This window comes from Macrobrachium nipponense, chromosome 23 (assembly GCF_015104395.2).
Source record: "Macrobrachium nipponense isolate FS-2020 chromosome 23, ASM1510439v2, whole genome shotgun sequence".
Classification (NCBI taxonomy): Eukaryota; Metazoa; Arthropoda; class Malacostraca; order Decapoda; family Palaemonidae; genus Macrobrachium; species Macrobrachium nipponense.
Genome location: NC_061090.1, coordinates 68,894,469 through 68,906,968, shown reverse-complemented (window position 1 = coordinate 68,906,968; position 12,500 = coordinate 68,894,469).

The window sequence follows — 12,500 nt, the reverse complement described above, 5'->3', positions numbered from 1 at the left end:
TGTCTGCATGCACGCGAACATGGTTATCCTTTAACCTTTACGTTAAAGTTAACAAAATGTGTGAAGTTCAAATGCACAGCAATATGTAATTGCGTCTGAGTGCGGTTTAGGCGTATACAATTATGTATTACATGAATACGTGTATCTACCCATAGTATTGGGTACATTTTCTACTTGGATAACCAATCAGTTTTTCAACGTCAGAAGGACTCAAAGGGAATTCAGTCCACTTCAGTTATAAGTCTCCTTTTCAGTGCCGTTTATTCCACTCCCTCCTAATTGGATTCGAAACTTGTGCTAATAGAAAGAAATTGTATTTTTCAGTTCCTTCAGAGGAAACATATTCTGTGTGGGTTCTGCGGTATACAGTGCATATGAATCTATATTCACTAAATCTGCAATCTGCCATGCTGAAATATTAGGCAGGAATTTTCCTTCTTTAGCTTGGTGAAACCTAGTTATAGGTTCATTCCGTAAAATGGGTCTCTGGAGATAGTGAGGGTCGTATTTACTCGTACTTGCTACACTAAATCGTTTGATTTGAACCTGAGAGTCAAGTGTTTTTTTCTAAATCTCTTGCGAATTTCGATATAGAATGATCCGCCATATTCTTGCTTTCATTTGGTGTACCTCGTCCATTTTTAGGGTATCAGTGGCCTGGTTTCTTTATGCTTAACTTCAGGTGAGATATTTTCCTCTACCATACATTTTTCTACCTTTTTGTAACAGGCTAGCAATCTGTATACGTTTGCATATACATATTGACTTTCTTTAAAAATGGGCTCATAACTTGCTTGAATAATATCAGTTAGTTAAAAAAACATTTATAAATCATTACTATACAAATTCAATTAAGGGTGCGGACTATGTCTCTTGCCCATTATTTGAAAAAAAAAAAATCATATTCGTGCTTGTTAATTAATGATCTGTTAATTACATAAAACACATTGTCCTATTAGCAGTTTCATTTATAACGTAAACGAAAGCGTTTTCATGAACGGACGGAGAATAAATAAACCTCTAAGAAATCTGACGGTTATTGATTTTCCAGGGAAACCAAAGATGTTAATGGATATTAAGTGAGTTAATTGTTGATCGGTTACTTTATTTAGGTTACCAATAGTCACCAGTTCTTCCAGCATGAAATGAATGACTTTGCGGTAATATATCTTTAGATAAAACGAAGTTTCTAATGAATAAGCGTCTTCCTCTAAATGAACACGAGGGAAGTGCATTTGATTGAAAACGAATTTCGTAGATATAATAAGTGGATGGTGGAGAGAACTCTCTTGAATGTTTATGTGCTGTAAAAGATCCTCGAAATTCATTTAATGAAAGTCTTATAAGAGCAAATCAAGAATTGGGAGGTGGGAATCAAGAGGCAAGAAAATATACAGACTGAGAAATTACATTGATAAATCTTAATGAAACGCACATTGAGAAATTACTTTTATAAAGCATAATAAAAAAGGAAATTGAGTTAGACCCCTAGGTCCTACCATTTATAGTCTTATACTTGCATTAAGATATAATACACGTACCGTATTAATTTTTAGGATGACCATAGTGAAATAAGGAAATCAAAATACGTAACAAGAAAGATCATGGGAAATTATGATATGTAATATTTCATAGATATGCTGTGTAATAAGTAAAATTGCGAAACGGAAATTTGATAAATTATACTCCTCAGACCATTTGCATAACCTATTGAAGAATGGTTAGAGTTTTGCACGGTTAATGAAACAATAAAAATGATTTATGCGTTCTCTTGCGATCATTTACGAGACAAAAAAAAAATGATTTATATTACTGACCGTCATCAAAGAACTTGAATTTATGAGGCTATTACTTAATTTAAGATGATATCCTAGGTTTGAAGAAGTCTCGCCAAGTAATAGAATATATACATATATATATATATTATATATATATATATATATATATATATATATATATATATATATATTATATATATATATATATATATATATTTATTTATAATGTGTGTGTGTGTAAATAAATTCTGTTAAAAACAGGTTACGCCTAAAGTATAAAAGGCCCATTAAAACACTATATTTCGGTGGACTGACTTCCACACTTATCAAGTAGGCAATGACAAAAGAAATTGCATTGGCGAAATATATAGTGGCAGATATGCCCTTAGATATGCCTGGGGTCACCGCTAAGCCAACGTTAGTTCTGTCAATTGTCTTAATCCTCTTCACTTTTGCCTTAAGGAAGATAATGTCTATATGGTTAGAGTCCCAGGCTCCATTGGAAAGGTTGATCCTTTTATCTTATTTTATCAGTGAAGATTCTACCATCTGACATATGTATCGACCGCTCCTTTTATATAAAATTCGGGATGAGTTCCAATCCATGGTATGGTTCGTGTTATTTATGTGATGGAAATTTGCCGAACTATGTTGTCCGTATCTCACTGAGCGCTTATGTTGAGTTAGTCTTTCCGAGAGAGATTTTCTTGTAAATCCATAATGCGGCTTATCACAATCCATATAGGGGATTTCATAGACTCCTACGTCTTTAGAAGCTGGTTTCTGCTGAACGTTAATTAAGGATTTCGCCAATGTATTCGGAAAGTGAAGACGAAAGGGTTAGGGTGGCGAAAGTTTTCATGAGCTCTCGTAAATTGTCCGCGAAAGGGATTGATATTCTTTGCTAATTTTTCCTTTTCTTTGTTTTCTGTGGGGATGTAAAAAATGCTCTTTGCTTTATGTATGGTTCTTCAATTATGTGCTTGGGATATTTTAACAAGATGTATTGATTTCTGATTATTTCAAATTCTTTAAAATAATCTGGAGAGAAAATTATCAGGGCTCTGAGAAATAAGTTACTTGCTATGAAGAGTTTAACTGAAATGTCATAATAGCTATAAAATTGTATGTATGAAAGTGAGAACATCGCTTTCCTGAGGACAGTTGATTTGTAGTTGTTAATAGTTCTGATGATTAAGACATCTGAAAAGTGAGTTGGTTATTCTTTTCCAATTCTACTTTAAGTTTTATGATCGGGACCAAGGAATTTAAGTTTTGTGGAATTGTAGAAAGAATTCCAAAAAGGCTCCTCTTGAAATATATGCCAAGAAGGCACCCTTTACCACTCACAGAGGGCATCTTTACAACCAGATTGATGGCTTGGTTATGGGATCTCTTTTAATGGTTCTATTTGTCCATTTCTGCACGGGTATCGCAGAGGAAAGTGGTTTTAATAGGATGCCTTCACATTCCCAAAACGACCGTTATATTGATGACACTGGAGATGAGCGTGAAATGTTAGGAAGAACCGAACGTCCAGTTACAGCAGATTCTGATAGGTTATACCACCAAAATCTATAATAGGCTTCCGAATTCGGGTCGCTGCCTTCACGGCCCCAGTGAATTTCATATAGAAATAAATTATCCGAGGTGGATGCCTTCGTCCTCTCTGACACTGCTCCACGTGGAGAGTCGCCGTGGAGGAGATCAGAAATTCGTCCTAAAAGCTGATTAACATTTTGTAAATATGGTCGAACGTCAGACCGGAATTCCCAAGAATAACTGATACAATAAAAGACCACTGACACCGAGACCGACCTAAATGACGAGAACAACCCGGCACCCCCAGAGATGTCTTAAAGAGACATAGTCTTACCTATAAATTCACCTGCCCCGTGGAAGGATGCCTCCACTCGTGTAACGAGGAAGCTTCTGCTAAACTAGCTTAGTCTCTTTTGCCACCTTTAAGCGGGAAGCTTTCTTTTCTTCATTACGCATACACACACACACACACACACACACACATACACACACATACACACACACACACACACACACACACAGGCCAAAAAGATTGCAATGCTTCTGGGACCGAACGCAGCAACATCAACCCGCTACCACTCAGAATTCAGTGGACCAGTCGGCTCTCGAACTGTAAACCATTCGCCACCTACATATACTCGTACATGTATAGCATGCGTCTTTAATTCATTCACTTTTGAAACCCTCAGTAAATGGCCGCCAGTTTTCCAGTCGAAACGTTGGAGGAATTACAACTATTATGACATTTTTATATGGCCTTAACTAAACACATTTGAAAAGGTCACAAAACACGATGACTACGTAAATAAAATGTCTTATAAGCAGCAATTATTATTATTATTATTATTATTATTTTTTTTTTTTTTTTTTTTTTGCTCTATCACAGTCCTCCAATTCGACTGGGTGGTATTTATAGTGTGGGGTTCCGGTTGCATCCTGCCTCCTTAGGAGTCCATCACTTTTCTTACTATGTGTGCCGTTTCTAGGATCCACACTCTTCTGCATGAGTCCTGGAGCTACTTCAGCCTCTAGTTTTCTAGACTCCTTTTCAGGGATCTTGGGATCGTGCCTAGTGCTCCTATGATTATGGGTACGATTTCCACTGGCATATCCCATATCCTTCTTATTTCTATTTTCAGATCTTGATACTTATCCATTTTTTCCCTCTCTTTCTCTTCAACTCTGGTGTCCCACGATATTGCGACATCAATGAGTGATACTTTCTTCTTGACTTTGTCAATCAACGTCACGTCTGGTCTGTTTGCACGTATCACTCTATCCGTTCTGATACCATAGTCCCAGAGGATCTTTGCCTGATCGTTTTCTATCACTCCTTCAGGTTGGTGCTCATACCACTTATTACTGCAAGGTAGCTGATGTTTCTTGCACAGGCTCCAGTGGAGGGCTTTTGCCACTGAATCATGCCTCTTTTTGTACTGGTTCTGTGCAAGTGCCGGGCATTCGCTTGCTATGTGGTTTATGGTTTCATTTTTCGTATTGCACTTCCTACATATAGGAGAGATGTTATTTCCGTCTATCATACTTTGAACATATCTGGTTCTTAGGGCCTGATCTTGTGCCGCTGTTATCATTCCTTCAGTTTCCTTCTTTAGCTCTCCCCTCTGTAGCCATTGCCAATTGTCATCGCTGGCTAGTTCTTTAGTCTGTCTCATGTATTGTCCGTGCATTGGTTGTTGTGCCAGTCCTCTGTTCTTTCTGTCTTTCTCCTGTCTCTGTATATTTCTGGGTCTTCGTCTGCTTTTATTAGTCCTTCTTCCCATGCACTCTTTAGCCACTCGTCTTCACTGGTTTTCAGATATTGGCCCAGTGCTCTGTTTTCGATGTTGACACAGTCCTCTATACTTAGTAGTCCTTCTCCCTCCTTCCTTTCGTGTTATGTATAGTCTGTCCGTATTTGCTCTTGGGTGTAGTGCTTTGTGTATTGTCATTTGTTTCCTGGTTTTCTGATCTATTATTATTATTTGTCCGTCTTGTGCAACAAACAACAGTAAGTGAAATATGGGTATCAGTGACATTTTTATATGAACTTAACTAAACACTTATGGAAAGGTCATAAAAAGGTCATAAAACACGATGACTACGTAACTAAAATGTCGTATAAGCAGCAATTATTATATGTCCGTCTTGTACAATAAGCAACAGTAAGTGAAATGTGGGTATCATTGACCGTAGGGTTTAGCGATTTTCTGTCTCCTTTAATAGTTACCCGAATGGTTTCTGTAATTCTAAACTGTTTTATTACTTTTATATTACAAATCTAAAAGGCGTACAGAATTATATCGTTATTTATTATTCAATTCGTATTTATATAATTATTCGTATTAGAATAATGGTAGCAAATTTAAAGAGAATTTTAATTGTTCAACAATATATAAAGCCAATTGATTGTTATCTACGCCTACTCTTACTGCACGGAATTAATTTATATTGTTCGCTGTCATATACATGACATATTTCTTATTGTGCAGTTTTTTTGTGACAATTAGCGTCAATACATCTCCAACTGAGTCCAGCTACATTATTCATGCGCTAGGAGATTACAGTTTGTCCAATAGTGTAATATAATGAATACTTTATTTTCTCCTCTTTAGTTGAAGATGTTATGAATAGCTTCAAATGGCAAAATGGGAACAAAAGATTATCATGTTATCCAAAATAATTTAAATTAACTGCTTTAAATGATACCGTGAGTTGAGTTCGAGGTCATCTAGTCAGGTGACCTTCATGTGTTCAGTTGTTTCATTGTTGATGCTATTTATTCGGAAGAGACTTGAGTAAAACTGGGACTTATGAAGCCGAAGTCATCAGTATTGGGCCATAAATTTTGCTAAATTTTTATTATTATTATTATTATTATTATTATTATTATTATTATTATTATTATTATTATTATTATTATTATTTATTTTTTTTGTTGTTGCTCTATCACAGTCCTCTAATTCGACTGGGTGGTATTTATAGTGTGGGGTTCCGGGTTGCATCCTGCCTCCTTAGGAGTCCATCACTTTTCTTACTATGTGCGCCGTTTCTAGGATCACACTCTTCTGCATGAGTCCTGGAGCTACTTCAGCCTCTAGGTTTTCTGGATTCCTTTTCATGGATCTTGGGATCGTGCCTAGTGTTGCTATGATTATGGGTACAATTTCCACTGGCATATCCCATATCCTTCTTATTTCTATTTTCAGATCTTGATACTTATCCATTTTTTCCCTCTCTTTCTCTTCAACTCTGGTGTCCCATGGTATTGCGACATCAGTGAGTGATACTTTCTTCTTGACTTTGTCAATCAACGTCACGTCTGGTCTGTTTGCACATATCACCCTATCTGTTCTGATACCATAGTCCCAGAGGATCTTTGCCTGATCGTTTTCTATCACTCCCTCAGGTTGGTGCTCGTACCACTTATTACTGCAAGGTAGCTGATGTTTCTTGCACAGGCTCCAGTGGAGGGCTATTGCCACTGAATCATGCCTCTTTTTGTACTGGTTCTGTGCAAGTGCCGGGCATTCGCTTGCTATGTGGTTTATGGTTCCATTTTTCGTATTGCACTTCCTACATATGGGAGAGATGATATTTCAGTCTATAGTTCTTTGAACATATCTGGTTCTTAGGGCCTGATCTTGTGCTGCTGTTATCATTCCTTCAGTTTCCTTCTTTAGTTCTCCCCTCTGTAGCCATTGCCATGTGTCATCGCTGGCTAGTTCTTTAGTTTGTCTCATGTATTGTCCGTGCATTGGTTTGTTGTGCCAGTCCTCTGTTCTGTTTGTCATTGTCCTGTCTCTGTATATTTCTGGGTCTTCGTCCACTTTTATTAGTCCTTCTTCTCATGCACTCTTTAGCCACTCGTCTTCACTGGTTTTCAGATATTGCCCCAGTGCTATGTTCTCGATGTTGACGCAGTCCTCTATACTTAGTAGTCCTCCCCTTCCTTCCTTTCGTGTTATGTATAGTCTGTCCGTATTTGCTCTTGGGTGTAGTGCTTTGTGTATTGTCATATGTTTCCTGGTTTTCTGATCTATGCTGCGGAGTTCTGCCTTCGTCCATTCCACTATTCCTGCGCTGTATCTGATTACTGGCACTGCCCATGTGTTTATGGCTTTTATCATATTTCCGGCGATGAGTTTTGACTTGAGTATCGCCTCGAGTCTCTGCATATATTCTTTCCTGATCGTGTCCTTCATCTGTTGATGTTTTATATCCCCTCCTTCCATTATTCCCAGGTATTTGTATCCAGTCTCATCTATGTGTTTGATGTTGCTCCCATCTGGTAGCTTTATCCCTTCAGTTCTCGTTACTTTGCCCTTTTGTATGTTGACTAAGGCGCATTTTTCTATTCCAAACTCCATCCTGATGTCCCCAGATACAATCCTTATAGTCTGTATTAGGGTATCTATTTCCTTGACGCTCTTACCATACAGCTTGATGTCGTCCATGAACATCAGATGGTTGATTTTGTTGCCTCTTTTCTTGAGTTGGTACCCGGCATCCATCTTCTGTAGCACTTATTATTATTATTATTATTATTATTATTATTATTATTATTATTATTATTATTATTATTATTATTATTATTATTATTATTATTTATTATTATTATTATTATTATTATTATTATTATTATTATTATTATTGGGGGAAAACTCTCTATCGCGAGAGTATATATAATGTTTCTAAAGGGTCCACTCCACAATAATAAAAAGTGTTAAGAGCCCGTGTATAATTTTTAAAACATTACAAAAAGCTTTCGACCTTTCCCTGGGTTCGTCTTCAGTCAAAAAAAAAAAAAAAAAAAAAAAAAAAAAAAAAAAAAAAAAAAAAAAAAAAAGATTGAAGATGAACCCAGAAGGGTTCGAAAGCTTTGTGTAAAGTTTTAAAAATTATACACGGACTCTTAACACTTTTTATTATTGTGGACCCTTTAGAACATTATTATTATTATTATTATTATTATTATTATTATTATTATTATTTATTATTATTATTATTATTATTATTATTATTATTACAGTCATCCTATTCGACTGGGTGCCTGTTGTAGTGTGGGGGTTCCGGGTTGCAACACATTTCTCACTATGTGCGCTTCTTCTATAGCAGCAGACTCTTCTGCATGAGTCAAGAAGCTATTTCAGCGTCTAGTCTTTCCAGGTTCCTTTCAGGGATTTGGGATCGTGCCTAGTGTTCCTATGGTAGTGGGCACAATTTCCGCTGGTATATCCTGTATCCTTCATATTTCTATTTTCAGGTCCTGATACTTATCAATTTCTCTTTCTTTCTCATCTACTCTGGTGTCCCAGGGAACATAGTATGTGCCGAAAGCATTCCTCTATCCATAGCGATCCTTCATCCAAAAACTGACCAGAGCCAAAGCTGCTCAACGTCACCGATCGAACGACTGGCGGTATAACGAACGAATTTGTATCTGTGTAATTTTTCTTCTGGCCATAAACAGAAAAAATATAGCTCATTCTAACGCGAAAATTCGCCGGCCGCCATTTCCGTATTTATTCAGTCCAGCAACAGGAAATATATTTCGGTTATTCCCACCGAAACGATCGTTCGTAAATTCGGGGCGTAAAAAATGTTGACCATTATCGGTGGGACACGTGGGAAAACTGGTGATGAGATGAGGGAGGTAAGCGCTCAGGTGTTGCAGAATTAAAAAAAAAAAAAAAAAAAAAAAAAAAAAAAGTTATGTTGGAGCGAATGAATATTTCAGTGAGACATTTTTTGGAGGGCGTTCGGAAAACGAAAGTCTTCGTTACTTAAAGATTGAGAGTTATTGATTGAGTTCTTCGGCTACACTTACACAGTTTTGCTTTCTATTCTGTCGGGTAGTAAGTTTTACTTTTCAGATATTTAGGATGCACACATCATTTATATTTAAAGGTTTAGTAGAATGCAAAAAATTCTCTCTCTCTCTCTCTCTCTCTCTCTCTCTCTCTCGCCTCTCTCTCTCAGTCTCTACTCTCTCTCTCTCTCTCTCTCCTCTTATGCTCATGGCGTTGTTTATATATTTCCAGCACTTAGGTCACATGCAAATTTAATAATCTCATAAACATATGTTTGTTTTATTTTGTGTCCAATGTTGCAAAACAGGGGGATAATCCTGTTTCGTTAATAATCGTGTTGTAGTCCATTCTTTCCTAGTTATTTATTTACCAAATAACGACGTCTTTTATGTTACAGACGATCATTTTCAACTTTCATAGGCTGCTATTATGTGTTTCAAAAGGGTCCTTGTGAAATCTTACGTAACCCCTGCCTGTGCTTGGGCAAAAGAATTTTATATTGCCACACACATCACATTTCCAAAACTCAGTGCACAGTAGCTTGCAATAGGTAACAAGAACTTTTTATGAGGTCAGTTGTACAGTTTGTTCTTGATATCAAAATTCAGCAACATGAATTAAACCCGGTGTTATATCCATGGATAGCTGCAATGGCAAAGATGAGACTATTAAGATATGTGTGTGTATACATATATATACATATATATATATATATATATATATATATATATATATATATATATGTGTGTGTGTGTGTGTGTGTGTGTGTGTGTGTGTGTGTGTGTGTGTGTGCGCGCGCGCGCGCGTATTATATATATCCTGAACGTAACTGAATTTTATATTTTATGCAGTAAATCTCTCTCTCTCTCTCTCGCCCTCCCTCCTCTTTCGGTCTCCCCCTCTCTCTCCTCTCTCTCTCTCTCGCTCTCTCTTCTTTCTCTCTTCTTCTCTCTCTCTCTCTCTCTCTCTCAGGAGCACACAAACCATTATGGCACTTCACAATCTCTTAATGTCTCTCTTAACAACGGAACTGTTTCTGCATCAATTACGGCTTTTAATGAGATTGCCTCTTTTGATGACCCTCATTCCTCATAGCTCTGCGTGTCATAAATTACAGAAACTACTTCACGGAGCTTTAGTTATTTTTTTTTTCTTATCTTATTCTAGAATTAGGATAATTTTTTTAATCCACTGCTGTTGTTTATGCTAGTTATAAAGGATGCTTGTATACTCACTGTACTGGTTCAAGATACGGTTTCTCGTACGTACTTAGGATTCTGTTTCTTTTTTTACCTAATTCATTGCTTTTAGCTATGCTGGTTTCAATGTGTACTCATTATAATAGTTTAGGATACGGTTTTTTCTTATGGTAGGATGCGGCTTTTCGTATTTAGTTCAAAAATCTTGGATACGTTGTTTTAAAGGACGTATTTGTACTCTTTATACGTATATGTTTAGGATACGTTCCTATGCTTAGGATACGGTTTTTTGTACTTAATTCACTGTTCTAAGCTATGCTGGTGTGAGAGGATGTGCGTGAACTTATTGTGCTGGCTTAAGTTACGGTTTTATACTTAGGATATGGTATTATATTTTTGCGTAAGCCACCGTTCTTAGATTTGTTGGCTCACTGTACTGGTTCGGGACACGGTTTTTAATACTTGGGATATTTTTTCGAATACTTAATTTGCTGATATTGGATTTGCTTTTTTACAGTATGCTTATACTCACTGCACTGGTTTCATGACACTTTTATAATCAGGATACTTTTTTGTTTTTACTTAATTCATTGCTTTTGGATACGGTTGTTTTGAAGAGTCTTTGTACTGCTTTAGGATACGGTTTTTTATACTTAGGATAAATTTTTTATTCAATTCAATGCTTTTGGATACGCTTGCTTTAATGGTTGTTTGTGTACTCACTGTATTGGATTAGGATCTGGATTTTTTTGTGCTTACAGCAAGCATTGCCTTAGGATACGATTATTTTAGATGATATCCTGTGCTCGTCACATTATTTTAAGAGTTTACAAGACTCACTATAGTTTTTGCCATGATTTAGGATACACTTCTTTGCGAGAAGATCTTTTGCTGATTTGCTAGTTTCTGAATTTAAACCTCTGTCATTTTCATCATCTTGTGGTGTCATCCTTGTTTTTTTGCATCGGTTATTTTTCAGCAATGTCACCGTAATCATTTCCTTAAAAAGAGCCTAAGACATATTTGAACTTTATATTAGCTAGAAACTTCTGATCTTCCCATTCTGTAAAAGGCCCTGGTTTTGATGGCCATGTTTTTTTTTTTTTTTTTTTTTTTTTTTTTTTTTCTTTTTTTTTTTTTTTTTTTTTTTTTTAACGTATTTTACTTATAATGCTTTATGTATAAAAGAAATAGAAAAGCGTAAAGAATAGGCATGAAGCAAAGTCTAGAGAAGTGGAATTTTATTAAATTATTTCAAGTCTGGTCCATCGCCTCATTCTAACTTGACACAACTTTTCATTCTCGTTCTTTTTTTATTTTTATTTTTTATTTTTGCGCATGTGTGTCAATCCGGGCTGCATTTAGACCATTAAATTATATCGCTTTGGGAGATGTAGTAAAGCTGGCAGAAAATACTTGAAACATTATATAATGTCTGTTAAGCTACTTATATGATTATCAAGGGTATTACGTTCTGAAAGTGCTAACAAATTCATGAGATCTATTCCATACTGGAATATATTTGACTTGAGATTCACAGTTGTTTGCAGATTAAATAATACTTACTGGGTATTTTTTTGATTGAAAGGTTGTTACAAAGAACGGAAAGAAGAACTAACAGCGAACATTTAAAATATTTAGGGTTGAAAGCAAAGTACAAACACACACACATGTAGTCTTGTACTCTATTTGGTTTGTTGTACTAGTCCATACCTCCCAGCATACCATGAACCATTCTATATTTTTAGAATAGAAAGACTTCAATTTAATTTATTCAGCCTTCTCCATTATTCTTCCTTATTGCCTCTTCATAAAATATAAAATTAAAAGCCAGTGGGATACATAAAAGGTGATTGTTCAGAATATTAAAGTAATGAGGGTAGATTAAGAGATGGTACGATACTAACATAGATAAAATCATATTAAAGCTATAAACTCTTATCTGTTGAGTCTGTTTTGTTATCTTTGTTAAGCTCAAATTATTTCTTTGCCTTATTACTAAGTTAAAGTCGAAGTAACTAAGCGTGATACCGCTATGGTATTTTGTTTACTAAGTAGTTCAAGATGGGTAGGAATATTCTTTTTCTCCTTCATCAGTTTGTTGCTGCCTGTTTAATTTGCGTCTTTCAATTTAGTGAAAAAAAGTGTTTGGCCACGAAAACCAGCAATAA